Source organism: Centrocercus urophasianus, unplaced genomic scaffold (genome assembly GCF_019232065.1).
Source record: "Centrocercus urophasianus isolate 14NV4802_14NV808 unplaced genomic scaffold, USGS_Curo_1.0 seq_12, whole genome shotgun sequence".
Lineage (NCBI taxonomy): Eukaryota > Metazoa > Chordata > Aves > Galliformes > Phasianidae > Centrocercus > Centrocercus urophasianus.
Window position 1 is genome coordinate 8,564,622 of NW_024884364.1, and position 22,924 is coordinate 8,587,545.

At 39.7% G+C, this 22,924-nt stretch overlaps 1 protein-coding gene across 4 annotated transcripts in view; it reads right to left on the reverse strand.

Annotated features, from left to right (window-relative positions):
- Window positions 1–22,657, reverse strand: part of COL8A1 (collagen type VIII alpha 1 chain) — an 86,356-nt gene extending 63,699 nt beyond the window's left edge. For all 4 annotated transcript variants that reach the window (XM_042810678.1, XM_042810675.1, XM_042810677.1 and 1 more), the window contains exons 1-2: window positions 22,554–22,657; window positions 5,646–5,776 (exon numbers count right to left, since the gene is read on the reverse strand). The gene's annotated coding sequence lies outside the window, so the exon portion shown is untranslated. The remainder of the gene's footprint in view (window positions 1–5,645; window positions 5,777–22,553) is intronic.
- Between the last annotated feature and the right edge of the window lie 267 nt (window positions 22,658–22,924).

Here is a 22,924-nt window from a genome sequence, read left to right on the forward strand (position 1 = left end):
GTGCAGAAACATTCTCCTACCAAGGATGCGATTTCAAGCACACAGAACTGACAGACTTTGTTTGGAATAAATTCAAGCCCTTTACAAACTATTTACTCTAAGGAATGTGTAGAACCTTCCTTAAAATGTCTACAGTTACCAAAATGAGGGTCTTGGTATGTATGTATGCATATGAAATATGTAATAGAAATGAGCTATTTCTCCAAGTCGGAAAAAGACTGCGCAGAGAAACTTTGCCAGATGACACCAGGTCGTTAAGTGCTTTGTGAGAAAACTCTTGGCCTCCCCTCTTTACTGATGAAACTTGCTTTCCACTTCAGTGAGGCCAACACTTCACTCATGGATGATGCCCTGGAGATTATCAAGAACATTAAGAAAAATTTCCCATCACCTCTGATTAATTATCCAGAATAACAAGCTATCCCTTGGGCAACTAGTGTCTAGCTATAGATGGACACTGCTATGTGAATTTTAATCCAATGCAAAGTCTGCAACCAGCAGGATAACTTCATCATAACAATAGTCACTGCTAGGCAATAAAGCAGATCTGCAAAAATTAATTGAGACTACAGTTCTCAATGTCTTATCCAAAACATTGGTGACACTTTAGGCTGTGCTGAATAAGCACACAACTTAATATCTGCTGGCGGATTTGAGAGATGTAGTCCAATTGTAGAATTATAAAGCATACTCACTAAAAACTGATCACTTTCCATTATGGAAATGTATGTAAATACATTAGTAAATGCACACCTATGTAGCATTGTCACAGCCTAGATTATCCCAAGTACTAATTAATATCCAGCCCTGGGGTAAAATGGTTCCATATGTTCAGGAAAAATATATGCGCTTCTGCAGTTAATGTGAAGAGTTTTAGTTCCCTATGCTGTAAAGTACTCACACTTTTACCACCCTGTGTTCATGTTGGCAGCCTGGTAGCAAAAACCAAGAATCGTCATTACTCTCTAGTGCAGTAATGCTAAGAACTCTAAGGTTAACGACTCAACTGTACTTGGGGGCGGGGGGCAGGAGGTAAGGAAAGGGAAGAAACACCCTAAAAAGGCTTTAGTAGAAACTAATCTCATGCATCAGAGTTATTTGTAGAGGAAGTGAGGGAACTATATTGGCAAGAATGTGGAATGTCTCAGTAAAAGTCTCAAATCCCTTCTATAGTATAAATACTGTTGTTGGGTATTTTTTTTTTCCCGTTTGTTTGAACATTCCTATTTATATTTTCCTACTAGTCAATGCATTTAAAGTATTTTCTGCTCAGTGAGAATATATGGCCGATTACCCAAAACATTGTTTTTCTTATTAAAAAAAAAAAATGAAAGCCAAATGCAAGTTCCTTACTATAATCATTACGTTACAACATATGATTATCTTGTGAATGTCTTATCCTCCTCGGGTTAGTACACTGGAAAAGACTCTTGAAAGTTGGATCAGTTGGTAGATGTCAGATGAATCCTCCTTTGATTGTGTCAATAAAGCCCTTCCTAGCATTCCATCCTTCACTTTCATTTTCACATCAGAAATAACAATGGAAAAAGAATAGCACTTGTTTAACTGCACAGACTACAATTAATTTAGGACATATTTTTGTTTTGCCCACTTGCATGTACGCAGTCAACAAATGTACAGTTGGAAGAGTGGTACGGTTAGGATGGTACTTTACAGATGTTCTAGTTGTAAAGATTATTATGGTGGAAATGAGACAATCAAAAAAGAAATGCTCAACCATATCCAAGAATCTCAACATGCAATGAAAAACTCCAAAAAGGAGGGATCTCCAGAAGGAGATCCTTCCCAGGAGTCAGCCCTTAAATGGGATCTAGGAGGGGTGGAGCCTGGCTGGTCACACAGGTGAATTGCCTTCACTTGTGCTCCTACAGCTGACCCAGTCCTTGCCTCAAGTGATCAATCAGTGGTTCAGGCCATGACTCAACAGTTCCTATACACATGCATCTCAGTGTTTTCCTCCCTCTTTTCTCAGTCCTGAACTGAAAACGTGGTGTTCTTGAAACTGAGGTGGAGGCTGTGCGTATCTTGAATGGAACTTTTTATTTTTCTGTATGGTTTCTTTTGTGCGGAATGTGAGTTTGAGAGAGCTGGAAAATTGGAGACAAAAAAACCTGTATCATTTAAAAATTTTGTGCATGGACTTGTCTGCACTTCTCCAAGAAGTGCTCAGTGATAGGGAAGTGTAATTCATCTGACTTCACGGATAGGTTAGCATAAAACTGGAAAAGATAAGTAATGTAAGGACAAATGTGTTAGGATATAGAGAGTTGTCTTTAATCGCTGACATAAAAAAGGAAAAGGGAGAGGGCAGTGAGAAAAAAAAAAAAAAAAAAAAAAAAAAAAGAAAGAAAGAAAGAAAGCTATAAAACCTACCAGGATTACTACTTGAGTTTATCCAGGGAAAAGTTTTGATGATTCATAAGTGTCTCCTGAGCTGCTAGTCTTTTCAGTTTGTTTGCCGTGCACACAGTGCTCCCTGCCACCTGTTGTTAATTATAACATCCTATAAATCTTATGTTAGAAGACTAGCAATGAGACACAGTGCCTGCACTGGCTTAGTGGATGCTCTAGGAAAAAAATAATTCTTCAGGAGTTTATTCCTGGATGAGCTTCTGCAAACCTGGCGTTGTCATGTACTGATATTTCTATTAAGAAAAACACAAGTGGATGCCTTTAAACAAATAATGTCCTGGCTTTATATAACCATTGTGGTTTCAAGCACATATAAACAAACACTCTGATGGGAAGCTGTCATTTAATAAATCAATACAGCTTGCTTGGTAATAAATATTTTTCTTAGAAACCACACTATTCTCTCTTCCATGGATCATATGACTTTGCAATTCCTGCATTTTTTTACTTTATTGGAGCAACAAAGAAACGTGGGAAATAACTCAGCGTTGTGAAATCATTCAGCTTAGCAGAACCTATGCTCTGGTTAGAACAAGTTTAAAATGTCTCTTTTCGGACATAGGTGGCCAAATTCTTCCCTTTTTCAGGTAGCCACAACTCAGCTGAACTGCATGGTGCCACCTTTTTGAGATGAGGAAAGCATTTAGCTTTGGCTTAATCACTTGGATTTCATTGCCTGTGGTTTTGCAAAGAGAGGTGAGCAATATTTCCATCTCACAAGACGGGGACTAATTTCTTGCCTGCATGGCCTTTGGATACTTAAATAAAATGATAACGCTTAAAAAAAGGAATGCCTTGAATCATGGCTATTCACTCTGTTTATACACTGGCTGCCACTTATATTGGTATATGTATATGTAACTTCCACTTATGTTGATAAATAAGCCTTTGTAGTCAGCACTAAAAAGAAACCCAGTACAACAACAACAAAAAGACAAAGATTTATATTCTGCTGACAGACTGATTCTAAATACAAGTTCTATAAAGACACATGCAAGCAGGTGGCATTATAAGAAATCTCCTATTGCATTTAAACTGACGTGTTCATGGATGTTGAATAACTTGCCTCTCTATTTGCATTACTAAAAACTGTAAGTTGGTCTAAAATATCTGACATCAAACTTTACTAAAAACACATATGATTTCATACATAAATATATGCAAGCATGCAAGTGCATATATTTCACCTAAAGAATATCAGCAATAAACACTTCTCTGTAAATAATACTGCTTAGTATAAAGTCCTTCAAGTTTCCTACTGAGTGCTAAGAAAGTCGTAAAAATTGATAAAAGTACGAAAATGCATTTTGTTTTACCGGGATTTTTACAATTTGCTATGGATGGTGAAATTAGTGTATTCTGTGCCACGTGGGAAAAAGAGTACAGAGCTTCAATGGCTTATTGGCTCTACTAGCTAATAAAAATATAATTTGGATTATTCTTAAAACTCTTGATTCAACCTATTTTGGGTAAGTTAAGTTATATTGTCTTTTACAGTTCACATAGTATTATGTGCATTCTAGTTCAATTGAGATCCATGGTAAAGTAGAGTGGACTTCCACAAAAAGAAAAAACTATTGCAGCAAACCTTGAGTGGAAGCTGAAAAGTAACTTAAGGAATATTAATAACAGAAAGGCAATGGAAAGAAAGTTCTAGTTTTAGGTAAACAGTTTGTCAGTGGTTCAAAATGATAGTTTAGGAGACAGATAGGACAAAAAATTGCTGCAAGTATACAGGAAATATGAATCCTTGGAAGACAATTCAGAGTAATGTTTGCTTAACAGGCAAGCTTTAAATGACCTCAAAAAATTATGTGCCACGTTGGTTACTGCCCTGTAATAGAATTTCATTGCTTTGAAAGCAAATGTGGAGCCTGAGGCAACTTTGTTGGAGATACTAATAAGAATCTCCCTGTGCACCTACATCTGTATTTTTCCTTTTTTTTTTCTTTTCTGTGCTGGTATTAATACAGTATCACATTTACTTGAACATTACTTAAAACAATTAATTATCTAAACGAATAGTATTTTTTTTTTCTGACTCAGGTTACCACAATTCAGCTACATTGGTGTGCATTACTAGAAACTTCTTAGTTTTTCAACTGCAGGGAGGGAAAGAAGGTACAAACTACATCTTACGTTATGAAAGATGCAGATTTCTACCAGGGCAACAGAGAGAATCCTACCAGTGTCTTGACTACTGATGTATAAGGAAAGGAGGGGAAACACTGAAGCTGTGTGAGGGTATAAATCTTTATGAAAATGTTTGCTGTGTATTCTAGTTCCAAGACTAATTGCATCTTTGCATTCTTAGATAAGATGCAACAGAAGCCACCTCCTATTTTTGGAATACAGTGCAGTGAACTGATGCCTTCTAGCCTGCGTCCAAAGCTGCATGTTCCTGTTGCTGACTTTGATCACATCAGTCCCACACTGCACGATTGTGTTCTTGGGAGGAAATGTGATGCTGCTGGCCAAGGACTGGTAAGCTCTCATGAATGCAGTTTTTCATGCTGAGTGAATAATATTTATAAAATAGGCTGAAGTAGGATCCATCCCACTAAGCAGAACCTTATCTCAGTATGCAAGTGCCTGAGAAGCAGATGATCTCTCTCCCCAAAGAATATGCTGACAGCTGGCTTTGGGCATGAAGGAGTTTTCTCCTCATCTGGCTTAGGACAGGTACTTTCATGTAGCTTCTTCCTTTTGTCTTAGAACTTCTGACAAGATAGATTTTTTCAAAGCCAACAATTTTCCAAAGGAAATGAAACTTTGAAAGACTTGTTAATTGTTCCAGTATTAGACTTTTCTCTGTGTCCTCAGTGACTTTAGCTCTTATTGCCAGTGCATCACAAAATGTAGTCTCTGACATATCCCTAGTGGTTATACAGTTGTCTTCTGACAAGCCATGAATCCAGAACATTGCATCTATCATGTCAATATTCTGTTTATGAAGGGAAAGGAACGGACACTTCCAGTTGCTTTCCAAACCGAAATCCATGTGCTCATAATGCATTACTGCTAAATTTGTAATAACAGATGGGCTTAAATCTGCCTGCCTGGTAGTGAAAGTGTCAGCGTTCCAGTCTTTTGGGACGACTGATGCCATGCTTCATAGCAAAATGTTCTCCCCAGAAAAAGTTTCATAGGCATTGGCAGGGAACAGAAGACTTCCGTAATGCTTAAAAACAAGTTGTTAGGAAGAAAATTACCTCGGCTTAGGAGGAGAGTACTTCACTGAAGCTGTTCTGATATTGAGACTTGACATCCGGCAATGAAGAGAACATAATAGTGCTGAGTATCAAATGAGAAGGGCTCTAGCTGTCTGCACTTTCTTCTGTTTCTGGAAAGGAAGGAAAGAAAGCATGTATGTTAATAATCTTCAAAATATTCCGAACATCAGAGAAATATTTTTTACTGTAGTTGAATAAATAAACTACAGAAAATTTATTTTTCTATTTTATTATTTTTTGAAGTAATCAAAAGTTAAACAGGAGACAACAGAGAAAATTGTGTTTAAAACTGTTGCTCAGGTTACAAAGACACCATGAAAGGCTCACATTTTCTTTTATTTCATTTTTATGAGTAAAATTTGTCTGCATTCCCACATGATGCTTGTGCGTAGCTCTGTAATTCACAGAAAGCTGTAAGTTATTTTCTCTGTGGACTACTTTGTATATAAATAATAACTATTCAAAGATTCGAAGAAGTGAAAGCTGGAAAAATGAGGGTGAAAACTGGAATCTTTCACTGTAGAGTGACACAAAACCAACAGCAGAAAACAACAAATTGCATCAACCAAACCCTAAAATCTAAGCAGATTTTTTTTCTCCCCCCTCATAAACGAATAACAGTCGGCAGTTCTGGAATGTGCACTCCTCTCCCATGAAAACATTTTTCCGCTCTGCCTTTTCCAAAAATCAAAAGTTCAAAGCTAGACTACTGCACATTATAAAAGAACAAATTTGCCATGACACTTAAAGACATGAGTCAGTGTATTCAGCTTTCTTGAGGCAGGAAGGAGTTATGTTTCTGGTTAAGGCAAATTTTAAAGTAAAGAAATTATTTTTGTAGTTTTATATATTGCCTTACAATTATTTTTCCAAATAGATAGTCTATTTTACTGTACTTTTAAAGTTTTAATTCATGCCCTGTTTGTCATATTATATTAATTCAGGATTACATATCTTCAGAAAGCAAAGTATTAACATTCTTGTTATACAAATGGACATATGCAATCACAATCACTGATATTCTTAGTATTATTTAGCATATCTGTGGCAGCCTGGGAGCCTCAGATGCTTTTCTTAACTATAAAGGGTGCTGCTTTTGCTCCTGAGAATAGCACAAACAAGGCGACCGGCATGTAAGTAGAGGACAGAGACAAAATGAGGTGGCTTTGGACTGCTGTGAGTAAAGCAACTTTTATCTGGATTAAAAAGCATATGATTTTGTGTTGTCTTAAATGTGAGGCGCATAACCCAATATATCAAGCAGCTGAATTTCTCTATGTAGTTTTTGAAGCTGTCTAGGAAACTTGGAACACCATTACCATTTATTTGGAGCAAGTGGCTGACTCATTCGTCTGCCTTAAAAAACTCTACTTCTGTTCCTGAGTGAAGCAAGACGGATATTCTAGAAGTGACTCTTGTTGTACAACAGGAGAAGTGCAGAAAGTCACGGAGCTCCTGCTAGTATTGAGCCCAGCTGTTTCCAAATGCATATTTGATTTGGAGCATGTTAAAGGATGCAAACTGCTGCTTGGTAGCTTTAATGTGTTCAGTGCTTTCAGGAAGATTGGCAGTGCAAAGTCCGTGGTTTGTGGCTGAGACAGGCACACATTTGGGGTTGCTGGATCAAAGGTCTGGTCTAGATTTACACCTTTGACACTGAAAATTATGTTTGGTAGGATGGAGCCAAAATCGGATAATCTTTGAGCTTGGAGAATGCCAACAGCTGAAATGATACCTAACAGTCTGGGTGCACCATCAGGATTAAATTTTCCCTTATTAATATATAAAGATTCTTACGATATTCCTTAAGAACAGCAGTGCTCAGCAACTGTGGAGAAAATATGCACAAATTCAGGGACACTAAATTTCTGTTTTTGAATAATATAGCCTAGACTTGAGGCGATAATTTCTACAGCTCCCACTCTCTTCCTGTTGCTTTTGTAAGATGACATGAAAGAATCACAACTGGAAGTTACACATAGTCATAAATTCTCCTTAGCCTTTTTTAAAAAAAACCCTCTTTATCTCACAGGTGAACACAAAGTAGGTGCTATGTAATTAACAAAAACAAACAAACAAACAAAAAACCACAAAACTTTTCAAATTGAAAGGTTTGGGTTGTTTTTTTTTTTGTCGTCTTGCTTTTGTTTTTGTTTTTGTTTGTTTGTTTGTTTTTAGAGGTCTTAAACAGATTGTGACATTGAATTTATGTTGGTTGTGAACAAGACTGTGGAAAATGAAGGGAAATTTTGGGAAGCATATTTCTGGTAGGGACGAGTTCCACAAGTATTTTTTCAGATGCATACATATACCAGTGATAACATGTAGAAGAACAAGGCTTCTAAAGAGAGAATTCTGAGTTAGGTGAGATGCTTGTTTGGTGAACTGTATTTTGATAACCACTGCAATAAAGACAGAACAAAAGCAAACTCTGCTGGATAGACACTAACCTAATCTAATTTTTGGTCATCACGCATTAAGTTTCCCCAGGGGTCGGCACTCCCCCAGGGGTTGGTACTGGGGCCCATCCTGTTTAATATCTTTATTGATGACCTAGATGAGGGGATTGAATGCACCCTCAGCAAGTTTGCAGATGACACCAAGCTGGGAGATGGTGTCGATCTGCCTGAAGGTGGGGTGGCCCTTCAGAGGGATTTAGACAGGCTGGACCGCTGGGCTGAGGTGAATGGGATGAGGTTCAAGAAGGCCAAGTGTCGGGTCCTGCACTTTGGCCACAACAACCCCATGCAGCGGTGTAGGCTTGGGACGAGTGGTTGGATGAGTGTGAAGAAGAGAAGGACCTGGGGGTGTTGGTTGATGCTCGGCTGAACATGAGCCAACAGTGTGCTCAGGTGGCCAAGAGGGCCAACGGCATCCTGGCCTGCATTAGAAATAGTGTGGCCAGCAGGAGCAGGGAGGTGATCAGCCCCCTCTACTCAGCACTGGTGAGGCTGCACCTCGAGTACTGTGTTCAGTTTTGGGCTCCTCACTACAGGAAAGATGTTGAGGTCCTGGAGTGTGTCCAGAGAAGGGCAACAAAACTGGTGAGGGGTCTGGAGCACAAGTCTTATGAGGAGCGGCTGAGGGAGCTGGGATTGTTCAGTCTGGAGAAGAGGAGGCTCAGGGGAGACCTCATTGCACTGTACAACTTCCTAAAAGGAGGTTGTGGTGCAAAAGGGTCTGGCCTCTTCTCCCAGGCAAATAGTAGGACCCGAGGAAACGGCTAGAAGTTATACCAGAGGAGGTTTAGGTTGGACATTAGGAGAAACTTTTTCTCTCAGAGAGTGGTCAGGCACTGGAATGGCTGCCCAGGGAGGTGGTGGAGTCGCCGTCCCTGGCAGTGTTCAAGAGGCGTCTGGATGACGTGCTGCGTGATGTGGTTTAGTGCTTGTGGTGGCAATGGTGATGAGGAGATGGTTGGACTGGATGATCTTATAGGTCGTTTCCAACCTTGTGATTCTATGATTCTGTGATTCTAAGTGCAGTTAGGTGGCAATGCCTTTACAGTAAGAGGGCAGTCAATTAATGACAGCCTAGAAATGATGAGTATGCTTGCTAGCTACGGGCAGATAAGAGAGAGGATTTCCTCCCCTTTCTCTGGAGCCAAGCATAGTCCTTACTTGTGTGCCCCTTGGTTTGGATACTTAGGCAATGCAGGCAGTAATACCATATATGTTCTGAAACAGGCAGAGTCACAGATCGGCCAAGGTTCAGCACCCGCCACAGTTATAACTATCACACAGGGCAGATATGCAGTTATCTGGCCCATGCTTCCGACTCCCACGTTATACAAGTGAGCAGGAAAGAGACTCACACCAGCAGTTAGCAAAACTGTGTGATTTATAACATTGGTGGTAGGTGGAACGGAGGAGACTGGAACCAAGAGAGCCAAATATTTTAAGCATCTGCTACAGGCCTGTGCCAGATGCAGGATACCAGACAAGATGTGCCATTTGTCTGTTCTTGAATGGAATTTCCTATGTCCCTAATACCAAGCAAACTCTGTTTATTTATAATATAACTCCTTCTGGTTTTGGAGAGATGATATACAGCACATTTCATCTTTTCACGCTCACAATGATATTTAAACACTTGAAAAGTGATTTATTTAGCTGTATAAATTCAGGCTTGGCAACTGTTTTGCTTTGTCATGGGTAAATCTGTAAAGGCTGGCAAACTTTTCAGGGAGGCTGAACTGTGTAGTTTGCAGAAGTACAGCTTTCCATAATGCTGGTCTGGGTTAAGAATTAGACTGAAGTTCTTTTAAGACCTGCACCAGTGGGCACTGGTTTTAAGTGACAGTCTTCATGGGCATAAAAAGAAGAATGCTATTCTACTTCTTTGTGATCATAGTTAATAATTATTTCCCAAAGAAATCAGCAGTAATTTCAAAGCAAAACTCTTTTTCTCAGGATACATCAATTCAAAACTACAGCTCTTTGTTGAAAACAGATGTATTACTCGTAGTTTCCATTTCCTGGAGGGAATTTCTAGACAAAACTAGAGAGAAGCATAACCTTCCCTGAGTAACAGTATCTCATAAGGAGATCAATTACCTGCAGATTGAGTACACTGGTTTTGAGTCTCTGTATTGCTTTGTTGATACCAAAGATACAAGCCCCAAACTGCCCTTAAGACCAGAAGGAAAAATCAGTGCTAGAATGCCTGGAACTATAAGGAAAATGCAACAGACCTGTAGTAGAAGTCCTTGGCTTTAGTAGAGGCCAACTGCAGGGTCAGTCTTCATTAGCTTTCACTAATGTTTGCACCCTTTCCCGCCAGCATAGGTACATTTGCTTGATCTGCTTAAAGGCTCACCAGGCTGTGCCTGTCAAACACAGTGGCTTTCTCCCTGGGCCACTTTTGATACTTGAGCTCTAGTGTCACATCCCCTAGTCCTTTTAAAAGTGGACTGTGTACTGCTCACCCTGCTGGTTTCCAGACTAAGACCTTTTTTGAACTGTAGCTAGATTCTGAGTTCATGGGAGATAACAAGTAAAACAGACTTCTTGACCTGGGCTCTCAATAGGCACCAGGTTGTTTGATTGTTTGTGTGTTTTCTTCACACACAAAAACAAAAAAAACCCTCAGAAATGTCCTGGCTTCTTTCAAGGATGAGACAAGAAAATTAAAACCAAAACAGAGCAACTTAAAAATAATTTTAAAAAAAGGAGAAAAAGTGACAAGTTGTAGTCTCAAATTTGCTGACAAATATTGAAGGCTCACAACGACCAGTTATAATCTAAGTTCTTCCAGTGGTACTGCCTAACACTTTCTACATTAAAACATGTGCAATTAAGTGTCTGCATAAACATGCTGCATGAGCTCATCCCTTTCTATCTCAGTTTTTCTGTTTATAAATTTCAGGCTGTAAAATTTGCCTGTGGTATTGCTCTGAAGTCCAGCTTCTGATTGTAACTGTTACTACAGTAGTAACTGCAACAGATGTCAATGAAATGAAAGCACTGTCATTTAGCAGTTAAAGAGCAGACCACAGCCATCACTGTCTTTGCTTTGCTAAAGGTATGAGACACCCACAGAGGTCACACTTGCTTCCAGATATAGTCCTTTATTAGGACAGTATCCTTACTTTTTCTTTTCTCCAGTCAAAGGTTTTTCCAGTACACGTAGCTGTTCCTAGGTTCAGCTAGAAAAGATGCAGCTGCATTTTTTGGCTTACATATCTTGACTTCAGTCCTAAGCAACAGCTTAGTCAGAGCTGTTTTACAAAACTATTTCTCTGTAAATGTTTTCATTCAATTGTCAGCATGTGATATTTCTGCTTCCTTAAAACCATGACAGACTGAGTGCCTTATCTTCTTATTAGCAGACTGGTTAGAGACTAACTTGGGAGGTGGTCTGAAAACTTAGGCCAGAGATGAGTCAGCACTTAATGAAAGCTTGACACTGAGGTGGGGTCCAGTGATACTCGGCCCAATAAGCTGATGCTGAGTGACAGCATCTCAAGTGGTCAGCCTGGAGAGGAATTTCTAAAGTAGCCTTGAACTCCTGGCTTTGGAGAGTGTTGTCTGCAAATGGGCTTCGGGTGAACAGAGTATAAGATGAAGGATCCAGACTACCTTTGGGTGTTTTGCATGCCTTCGCATTTGGTGGTTCTCAGAACCTGGAGGCACGTCCTTGCTTGAAGTTTAGGACAGTCACAAGCGTAGCTAAATCATGCAGCCGACAGAGGCTCTTGTAAGGAGGCTGCTGCTGCTTCCCACAGAGGTACAGTCCAGCCAAGAATAGCATGTGTTTCCTCCTCTGCATCTAGACAACTGCAGCTAAGTGGTTGCTTATGTTCAGAAATGAATGAAATATTCAATGAAAACAAGAATCTTCACTGACGCGACCACTGCTTCTTAATAATTACACAAAATACTGTTGTCTTGCCCAAGAGTGCCTGGCTCTCTAAGGATAATGGAGACAGCTGAGTGTTTGGATAGCTGCTGTTTTTACTGAAGAGCAGGGAGGGTGTGCCTGAGCGAGGGCATGTTCACAAGAGTTTTATCCCAGAAAGAAATAGGTACATCTGGAAAGAGCATAATACAGGTTGCCAGACTTTGGCAGCGCTATTAGGAATAATCCGTTCTCAGGAAGGTACTGAAATGTGGCTGTCTGGTTTGCCCACAGGTATCTGGGCATTTTTCTTGGCAGGCATGGGTACTGGCAGTTATTTGGCATTTTGATTCCTGCCCCAACTAGTGCCTATTCTTTCTTTGCTGCGGATGGAAGGATACGCCTGTGGTTAATTCACTGGCCCAGGGATTAAGCAAAGTGAGGTCTGTTCAAATTTTAGTCTGCATCCTTGGCTGGGTCACTTAAAACAAGAATTTTGAAAAGTGCTCAGCACCCACAAACAGGATCAGGTTTTTCAAAAGCTTTCTGCTTCCACTGATGCAGTGGCCAGATGATCAAAGGAACTTTTCAGAAAATTTGGCTGCGAGTGCCATTGTGAGAGCTACTGGGTGCTGAACACTCCTGAAAATCTGGTTCTCGTTGAAGTGCCCTTGTAGGAACTGAGCTCTCCCACCAGTCTCCATCGTGATGGGAAGACACTTGAGAATCTGGCTTGTCCCTTGGAATGCTACACCAGCAAATTTCTCTGTGCCTCAATTCCTTCTAAAATGAGAGTGACGTTGCCAGGGTGCTTGTAAGGATAAATTCATTAATCTACTGTAGGTGATGTTCTTGGATGCTTCTGCAGTCAGGAGAGGGAGGTGAAGCATTTGTAGCGTCGTATCTTTCCAGACATACCAATCATCTATGTAAGAAGGAGTCAAAGGGAATAGAGCAGGACAGGGAATCAGCTTTACTGTATGCAAGATTTACAGGCCATCAAGTTCAGGAGCTGCTGCTCTTTATTTGCCTTAAGCTCCCAAGAGTGAGTCAGAGCTCTGCCATGCTAGGGGATGTAACAAGGAGATCAAAATGACGCACCTTGAAAAATCTTTGTTTCAAACAACGCAGGGTGGGTAATTTTCTTTGGAGAGAAATGTTAAAGCTGTTCTATGCAGCTGTTTGCCTCCTCCCTGCCTTTGAATACAGCAGTTTTATCGTTTGCTTTCTTCAAACCAGACAAGAAGTGTCTGGTGGTTCATGTGGGAGTTTTGGGATTTTCGGATTTCAACTTTAAAAGATCGGCCGCTCTCCTTATTAGACAGGATACCCACATACAGCGTTATTTTGGGGCTTTTCTGTTTTTTTCACCAAAGGAACTTGACTTTGAAATTTAATTTTAGTTTACTTTTAAATTCACAGTGGCCTCAATTTTGCGGCCAGATGGGGGAAATCTGAAAGGCTCCATGCCTCCCACTGTGCATGCTGAGCGGCCCTCTCACAGGATGCGACATTTTCTTTCCAGCTGACGGAGAAGCTTCACCTCCTTCTCCTCCCCCATTTTGGCCTTCCAGTACTGTCAGCATCTGTGCGTGCTAATGCTGCCCAGATCCTTCTCCGAGGGGCACTGAGGGCTGGCACGCAGAAGCGAAGCCCCTGGGCTGTATCTCCCAAACCCAAAAAAACCTCAAACGCATTGTTTCCATAAACGCTTCTCAGCTGACTGGGCTGCAGGGAGTTTCTGCACTCCCCAACCCTTGCCCCTCCTTTTGGGAAAGGGAAGGGCAGGCTCCACATCACTTTTCTGACCGCCTGTGGGCAGATGTGGTGCTGACCCCACCACAGTGGGACACAGAAGGCGTGAACATAACACACAGGGTCTGATCTGGCTGGCAAGGGCACCATGAAGAGCTGCCTGGTACCCTGGCCCTGCCCACAGCCCACTGAAGGTGGGATGCTCTGGTGGAGTGTGCTGCCTGTTAATAGCATTTAATGGTAGTGGGAACACCCTGCTGCTGAGGGGATGGGTGGGGGGGGGCAGGCGCTTAATGGCCGCTCACGGTGTATTATGCAAAAGTAGGGTTTTCGTTGTTGTTTCAGATTATTTGGTGTTTTTGTTTGTTTGTTTGTTCATTTTTTTGAAGTGTCTAGCAGGTTGAATCAGTTTCACATAATACCACCTTGAGAGATTTGGGGCTTCAGGTATGACAGTTTGTGTCTTTTTGGAGGCCTCAAAGATGTTTCACAGTTGAGTGGGTCTGAAATACCTGCAGGGAGGGGAATGCATGAAAAGGAGCGAGGGCTGCACCCCTCTGAGCCCTGTGTGCCCTGTGGAGCAGCAGGTGCGTCAGTCTCAGTGGCAGCTAAAGGAGCAGCTTTTGGTCTCATGCACATGGTTAAAGCATCGTCATTGTTACTGAGGGTTACGGCTGGAAGTTGTGAGCATCCTTCACACTAAAATTCCAGCTCTCAGTATGTGTGATGAATGGAATGCTGCAAATAAAATAGACTTCCACTTGTTTATTTTTCGGACCCTTGTTTTCCTGACATGAACAGTTAATAGAAAGTTAAGAGCAAGAGTAGCAGAGAAAATGTCTCTGAACAGTTGCAAATTAAATTTGTTTAACTTGTGTCTCACAGACCTTTTGTATTGCATTTTTGAGAGCATTCGACATACGAGTGACAGATGTGATGTTGAAAATAGTGGATTTCAAAAGAAGAATAAAAATATTCCTTGCAAGTTAATTCTGAACTCAATGAAAGGCAGTTTTTGTGCTCAAAATTTGAATCTAAGAGCCATCTTGCTCTGTCTGTGGGACAAAGGTGTACCCTGAGAGCCACATGCCAGCAAGAAACCAAGTAGGTTAGATTTTAGATGCTGTTTGGCAACTCATTTTAGATTGCTCTTGTGCAACGAAAAGGCAGCGTTTGTGACATTACAAAAGCACAACAGAGTGGATTTCCTTTAAAATAAAGCTTTAAGGTCATCTGATAATTTTATACCAGTACAAAACTAAACACTTTACTGCTGGAAAATGAATCTTTAATCAAGAATCAGGCTTGGATGTTAACATACCCGGATATTATGAACAAAAGTTTTAGCTGTGACTGGTAATGCGAACTCAGGGAGCAATCCTAAAATGCCTTCTGTGTTCCCCAAGATAATGCGTTATGCTCAGATCCCCAAAGATAATAGTAGCCCATAGGAGTTCCTGAGAGCAAAAATTAAGAAAGAACCCCTGCAGTCACAACTTGGGCTGTACTGCATAGACTTTCTAATGTCAGCACAGGCCTCCTAATGTCAGCTGTACTGGCTGGGGCAAACTGCAGGGATTCCTGTAACTGGCACAGAGCATCCAGCTACTGTAGGACTCTTCTGTGGGAGACAGAAGCTGCTGCTACAGATGTGGATACAGCCAAACAGTTCAGACATCTCACCACCCAGACTTGCAAGCAGCTTGTATGCACAGTGGGAACTCGGCTCATCATGAATACCTTCATTCTTCACTGGAGCCTATTTCTGGAGCCATTTTGCAGGAGGGCCATGGTAGGATGGGACAATCCCTTTGATGTCTTTGATGCCTCAATTCATTTAGGGAATTAATAAATAGGCAGGGTAGCTCCTGTGAACTGATGCTTAGCTTGTGAGTTCTAAATTACATAAGTACTGAGTCTTGTCCAGTAACCTACAGCAGCACCTCACCAATCATACCCACAAGTATTCCAGTCTCAAAATACCTCCAAGAGGAGCCTAATAGTGATTACAGGCGTTTTCGAAAGCTCAGCTGGATTTTGCTAAGCTCTGCCCACCCTCAGCAAAAATCTTTTGATTCATTGGAGGGTTGTGCTCTGTTTGAGAGCTCTATTTTTTGTTTTATTTTTTACCCTCTTTAAGTTGACCAGAATTTGGCTTTGGCCCTTTAAATCCTGCTCCCTATCAGTTCAGCAACCGCAGAGGCAGTTTGTTACTGAAAAGAAATATAAGAATCGGCTTTGGCCAGCATTGTCTTGGAAAGTTCACTTTATTAACATGCTTTTGGTTTTATTTCAAAAACACTTTGACAAGCACTGACATTTTTGGAACCAGTAAAGCGCAAGAGACTTACTCCTAAAGGCCTAAGCTTTGCATTTTTCTGTAGCGAACAATGTGATGTGCTACTATGGTAAATTCAATTCAAGCCACTGACTGAAAGCAAATAAGTACTGAGTGTTGTCTTTTTTTTCTTCATTTTCTAAAATACATTTTATGTGAATGCTAGTGCTTGTGGGGTGTATTTGCTCAACTACTCTTAGCTTATTTGCTTTTTATCCACTATACAAGTGACAGATATCAATGTTGGCAACATAAATTTCTCCCGCAAGCCTGCTTTTATTTCTCAACTTTGACCTAAATTAACAACTTTCTGATTTTTTTTTTTTTTGCTGAGATTTGCCAACAGAGGTCCCAGCTGTGCGTTTTATATTAATGTTCATCATCTAAAAATTGGACTAAGTTCACCTTATTCTTTTGATGGAAAATATATGAACACTTTCTTCTCCTTTTTCCTTTTTTTCTAAAGGCAGACTGAATGAAAAATTCTGGTCTCTGAGTTACATAAAAGATCTTTGTTCTGATATTCCACATTCACTGGAGCTCTGCACGTGGTGGGAAGAATGGAAGAGCAGAACAGAGGTAAGCCCTTTGCTGGCATAAACAGACTTGACTGCTAGTTGCTTCAGTGGTAAGCTGATTGTATTTGGTTTGAGTGTCCCCAGAGCTGTGCCATCATCATTCTGTCCTGTTGAAAATTATATCAAGTAAATGAAAGACAATGTAAGCATTGCCATTTTAGTGACTGTACTGTATTATATGTACATATGTTGCTGCTTCACCTCTTAACACTGAGTTGTATTAGAAACTTCATTTGCTCTATGGAATTTTAATTTGGGAAGTGATCAGATGCTTTGCTTGAAGGACTGTGTGCAACTCCTCAGTGTACTATTATTTCACTTCTGAAACAAGAATAGAGCAGTATCTTGGTCTAGAAAGAGTGGTTCCTTTTATAGTTAGCAGGAAACATGCTGCAGATGTTTCAAAAATCTGACTTTTAAAATACATTTGTTTTCCTAGTATGTCAGGCTATTAGCTCTGAATCATTCTGCCTTAAATAGGATAAATTTGTGTATCCTATACACTGCTATGAGAAATTTCCAGGAGTTGAAGCGAATCTGGATACCTGACTCAGGAACTTTTGATTTTTAGTGGTATATATGTTTATTTAAAATAAAAACTCCCCCTTGTTTGCAAAATATAACAGTTTTTCCATTTCAGTTTTGTTTCAGAGAAGCTACATAAATTACACAACCTGTTTCTCCAGTTGTATAACCAGAATATGTAGGCCTTTCCCTAAGAGAGTAGAGAAGACCAGTATAGCTTATTTTTGTCGTTTTCTGTTGTTGTTGGGTTGGTTTTTTTTTGGTCTTCTTAATTCCTCTTCTTTTTAATTAATTTATTTATCACTTTTGGCAATTATGGTGTTCTTGCTGTGAATATTTGTGATAACTGACCAGACATCTCTAAACTGAATGTAATGAGTATAGCCATGCTTGTCCTGAAGAGGTGGAAAAAGAAGGAGTGAATCTGAATGTAGAATATGAAGTGTAACTGAATGATATTCTTGCTCTTGCTGTATAATATTAAGAATGGTGTAGCTGCTAGGATGCTTATGGAAAGCTTTTTACCTCCCAGGAACTCCATATTATTTTTGAGTGCCCTCCTGTTGAACTCAGTGTAGTTTCTGATGAGACCCTAAGAAGAATGATGTCCACATACGTGCATAGACACCACAGTCATCAGTTTACCGCATGCACACAGCTCTGGGAATAGAACTTAAGACCTTCGCCCCCGCAAACACAGCTGCTCATCTGGCTGTGGGCTTTGTAGCCAGCAGAGGGAACTGATAAACTCTCATAGGGCTCCTTTATATATTATTTCTAACCAAGAGAGGGCACTGATTCTCACTCACTCCATTGCGTGTCACTCCTCAGCAGTTTCACCTGTCATCCAAGAAGCAAGAGACTTACATTTGTCTTGCCTTTGCTATGAGATGTGGGCTTGCATGAAGATTTAATAATCAAAAGATGTCCCTAGACAGCACAGTGGTATTAATCTCCTGCAGTGCAATTATGAGACATTAAGTTCATTACAAATCAAGACAATTACAGAAACACATCCAACATTTCAGGAGTATGGGGAGACCAAGCACAATTGCTTACTGATGTGTACAAAGAATAGGCACAGTTATTGCACAAGACCCACAAAAGGCTTCAGAACCAGGACTCATCATTATCTTTTAAACTCATAACTTTTGCCAAAGCAAAATACTTTTAGCATAAAGAATGGATCTCATTTTCTTCTGGAGGGGAAGCCATTAAATAGAAATATATATTTGCTAGGATTTCATGTCAGTGAAGAGGTAAAAGTAAGAAACTTCTGCACAGTTAAATACAGATATTTGTTGGTTTTAATCAAAGACAGAACAAGCCATCGCTATGCTTTTGTCTTTTCTTGTTCCTCACTACAGTAACTCCACTGAAAGCCATTGCTCTTTTAGAAATACGACACCAGTAAAAAAAACCAATTATCTCTCAGGAGAAGGAAGGAATCCATGTGCTAGGGTAATTGAAAGGCCAAAAGAGTAAGGGCAAATACGGGGATATATTTAAAGCAATAAAACGTAATCCTTCCTCCCCTGAGATATATAACAGGACATAAAGCAAATGGGCTGAAAATGCTGTGTTGCAGGTTTTCTCACTTACTTATAACAACTGTCCTACTTCTATTGCAGGTAATACTATGTCAATCTTTTTTTTTTTTTTTTTTTTTCCCCTTCTTTTTTTCTCCATACTAATTCTCCAGTTGCCTCTCACACATTCACTGTGAGCAATGCAAGGTTTGTGGTAACTTTCAGTGTAGAAGAATGAGAGACATGACCTCCAAAAGCAAGTAAGGCAGTTACTTCAGAAATCAAGCATAAGCATGTATTAATTTTATTTATTGATAACTCAACATTCACAAGACCAATCTTGTGTTACCAAGACTGCACTGCTATAGTTAGGTGTTGCTGCCTTTTCTGGTCCATGGCAGTGGATCCATGCTTGCTCATTCTGACAAGAGCAGGCTAGTCTCAGCTCACCACAGAGGGTAAGAAAGGGGAGGTCATTTGATTGTTTATTTTTTATCTATTTCCCCTCCAAGAATGACTTTAAAATCCTGCTAAGGGGGTTGTAAATGATTTCAAAGGAAGATCCAAAGTGTTAGGATTAGGTTACCTCTCGTAAGAAGTGACACTGAAATCCTCCCTGTTGTTCAGTCCTAAGGAAGCATGCAAAGATAGATCAGCTGCAAAGCGGTGTAATTTATAAGGCTGAATACAAAATGAAGCTTCCAAGTGCTGGACTGAAACCCAAAAGAGCTAAACCTGACTATCTGCTCTGCAATGAATTTCCACTGTGACCATGAGGCAAACAGTCCATGTATTTATGCAGATAGCCCTGAAAGTGATGCTTGTTTATTTCCATGGAAACTACAGCAGTTACAAAGAGCACAATCACACTATTTGATACAGCAAAGTCTGAGACACAAAATGCTATTTTTTAACATAGTTACCAGCATTAGCTGTGCAATTCTGCAAGAAATGTTGTCGCTGCTGAAACACAACAGCGCCTCACATCCACCATTTGGTCTCCACAAATGTTCAGGGTCCCATTTTTTTTTTTCCACATGGAAAAGTTTAATGGCACACCTTTGCTTCATCCACACTCCCATGACAGACACCATTCTGTCAGACTGCCCAACTGCTGCCATCTGTCACATAGCAACAACAGGTAAGGGAGTATTGGTGGGAAGGTTCAATTTCTACTGCCGTACCACCAACATCTGCCTCTGATGTCATGGACAACATAATAAAATAGGAGGTAATGCTTTTGGAGCAGTCCTTGGAGTATCAGAATGGACAGAGGGAACATATCTCTGCTTCACAAAGAGGTGGTGAAAATAAATTAATGTAAAATAATTTAATGTAAAATAAATTAATGTAGATCAGAATGTCTCAGAGTCAGTGGGAATGGCAGGCCACTGACTAAGTAGTTCAGCCTATACAGGTATAACTTTTTCAGGTATCTAGTCTAGCATTTTTAATAGAATTAAATTTAATAGAATTGTGCTAGTAATTTCACTAGGCATTTGTGCCCTAAATGAACACACCAAAAAACACCCTTAAATGCCACCATCAAGAGAAGTGGCTCAGAATGCCTTCTTAACACTTGGCTGGTCAGTGATAGAAAAACATTTTTTTATATATGTATATTTTTAAATGTTGTGGTCATCATTAAAAAAAAAAAAAAATCTGAATTCCTTTTTCTCCCACTGACTCTCTTTTTATTTATTTTTAGTGTGGTTATAGGATTATTTTTAAGTGATAATGTTTTTATCTTACTGTCAGCATGTTTTAATTTTAAAAAGGAGTTTCAGATGAGCACATAAGCCAATGAAGGCATTTCTAGACACCTAAGTATTCTGGGAGATGAGCTGGTTACAGTTTCCCTTCATTCCCTGCTGCTAAGTGATGCTCAGCTGAATGATCTATTCAGCCTAAGAGAGGAATTGCTCAGAGGAGATTCTGATCTAAATTAGATACATTCCTTTCAGTGGAGTTTTCCTAATATGCCCTGCAATCCATTTTTGAAATGCCAAAACATCACATTTCACAGCAGGCTTTAATAAAAGGTATTTTGCTATATACACATTTCTTGTGACAAATGCATTTTAAAATATTTTTTTTAATTGAAAAAATGCTCTGATAGAAGTTGATTTATCTGTTGAAGTTCTGTATGAAAGATGAGGCTTTACTGCCAGATTTTAGATGTAAATTCTATATATGATTCTAAGCTGAAAGCATATCTGTGCTTTACAAGAGGGGCATTTCAGTAGATGGAAGGGGGCTTACTATAAAAATCCAGTGTTAACTAAGGGGTAAAATTTTGTAGCTTAAAGACAGAATACCTGCTCTAGGAATAGAATCCAATGATTCATGTTTTCTATAGGCAACTTGCATGGATTTTCTGGATGCAAATGTTGTTTTACTGTAATCCTCCTGTAGAAATCACTTTACTTTGTTTTGTATAGTTAGTTCTTTGTTTTGTTTTTTAAGAGAAGTTACTTATGTAATCTTCCAGGCAAGTAGCTGAAGGCAATGTTTTCTTTCCTCCATTAGATACAACAAATAACATGTAAAATAAAGAGAAGAATCTCTTACAGTATGCAGGAAAAGGCCTTTTGAGAAGAGTTCTGCTGATGTTATACAGAGTTGTAGCTTAAAAAGTTCCAGCTACTGTGAGTACAGCTATGCGTGGAGATAATTCTTTCTTAGAAAAGACTTTTTTATTTGGGGAAAGAACAACAAAGGTTCAATTTAGGAAGAGAATTGTTTGGCTTTCAAAAGGAAAACCACTCTAACAGCAGAATGAATTACATGTAATATAAACAAACTATTTAGAGTCAGCATTTATTGCTTGCGTTTAGTAGTTCATGGTCTCTCATCTCTGAGAACTGGAGAAGCATTCTACAGTGAGGATTTATTTCTGTGATGGAATTTCTTTAAGCAGGTGATTGTTAAAAGCACACTGACACAACTGAATGGCACTGAGAGTGCTATTCACTAATAGATTCATCTCTGTGAGGATGACACATGAACAGAAGGGAGTGCAAACACAGTTTTGAAAGCACTTATGTTTTACTGTTTCCACTATTCAACAGCTGTCTGCATGAGACAGTTAACTATTCCTTCCTGTGGCATTAGAAATGCCTATGTGGGCAACCTTGATAAAATGCAATTCAAGCTGATTTATAGCTTTCATAGACGTAAGAGGTCTGTTCCAAGAAGCAGAATGTTGCTTGTGAAATATGTACTTTAAGCATATTTGACACCATACAGCAAACTCCCTTAGCCTTACTACTGTGCTCCTGTGAGAGCGTAAGTTTGATTATATGATTTTTAAAGGGAAGAGAAACCTGTGGAGGTGCACTTCATCCCCAAAACTGTCTCAGTCTGCCTCGTAAATAATAACAGTTGTAATAACACAAAGATTCTTTCTTGAGTCAGCACTTCGAGTTATCACTAAGCTATTTTTTTTCTTCAAACTTAAGGCAGCTCTAAAGTGTCCTTTTTTTTTAAAAAAAAAAAAAATAACTTTGACTGGACTGAAACCACTGAGAGGGATAATAAATTGTTGGAAGTGATCTGGATAAAAAATCTTTTCAAAAATCTATCAGAAAGGGAGAGAAGACCATTTCTCAGCCACACAATATTTCCCAGCAAGATCTGTTTTCATTTCATTGCCACAACAACAGATTGTTACTAACTTAACTGTCAGATGACACTACATGTTAAAAAAATAAAAAGCAAAGCAAGCTGCCAGCACCACCCAGCAAGGCAGTGCTAGAGTTCACATTAAGACTTCCTCACAATAACTGGTTAGAAGAGAAACCTGAAGCAGCGGTAATCTTACCTTGAGTGTACAAGATCCAAGGAGAGAAGATCACTGGTTCAAAACAGTGGAGGGCTGAGAAAGTGCTCTGATCAGCTGCTGGTAGCATGCACTTGGCTTTTATGTGCAGGTGGGAGGAGCTGCTCCCTACGGTAGGTGGGCAGTAAGGACAGCAGGCAGACAGCCTTCAGAAGGCACTGCACAGTAGGATTTTGCTCTTTGGGGACAGAAGGAGGGGGGAAAAGTAAACTGAATGGCATTCAGAGGAGAAATAATGTTGGATTTATTGATTGCTTTTTAAATGACTTAGTTAACTAACTGTTTTCTACTGTGTTTGTTTCTCTGAATCTGGTGCATTATTCTTGTTGCAGTTACAATGCTACTAGGTCTTT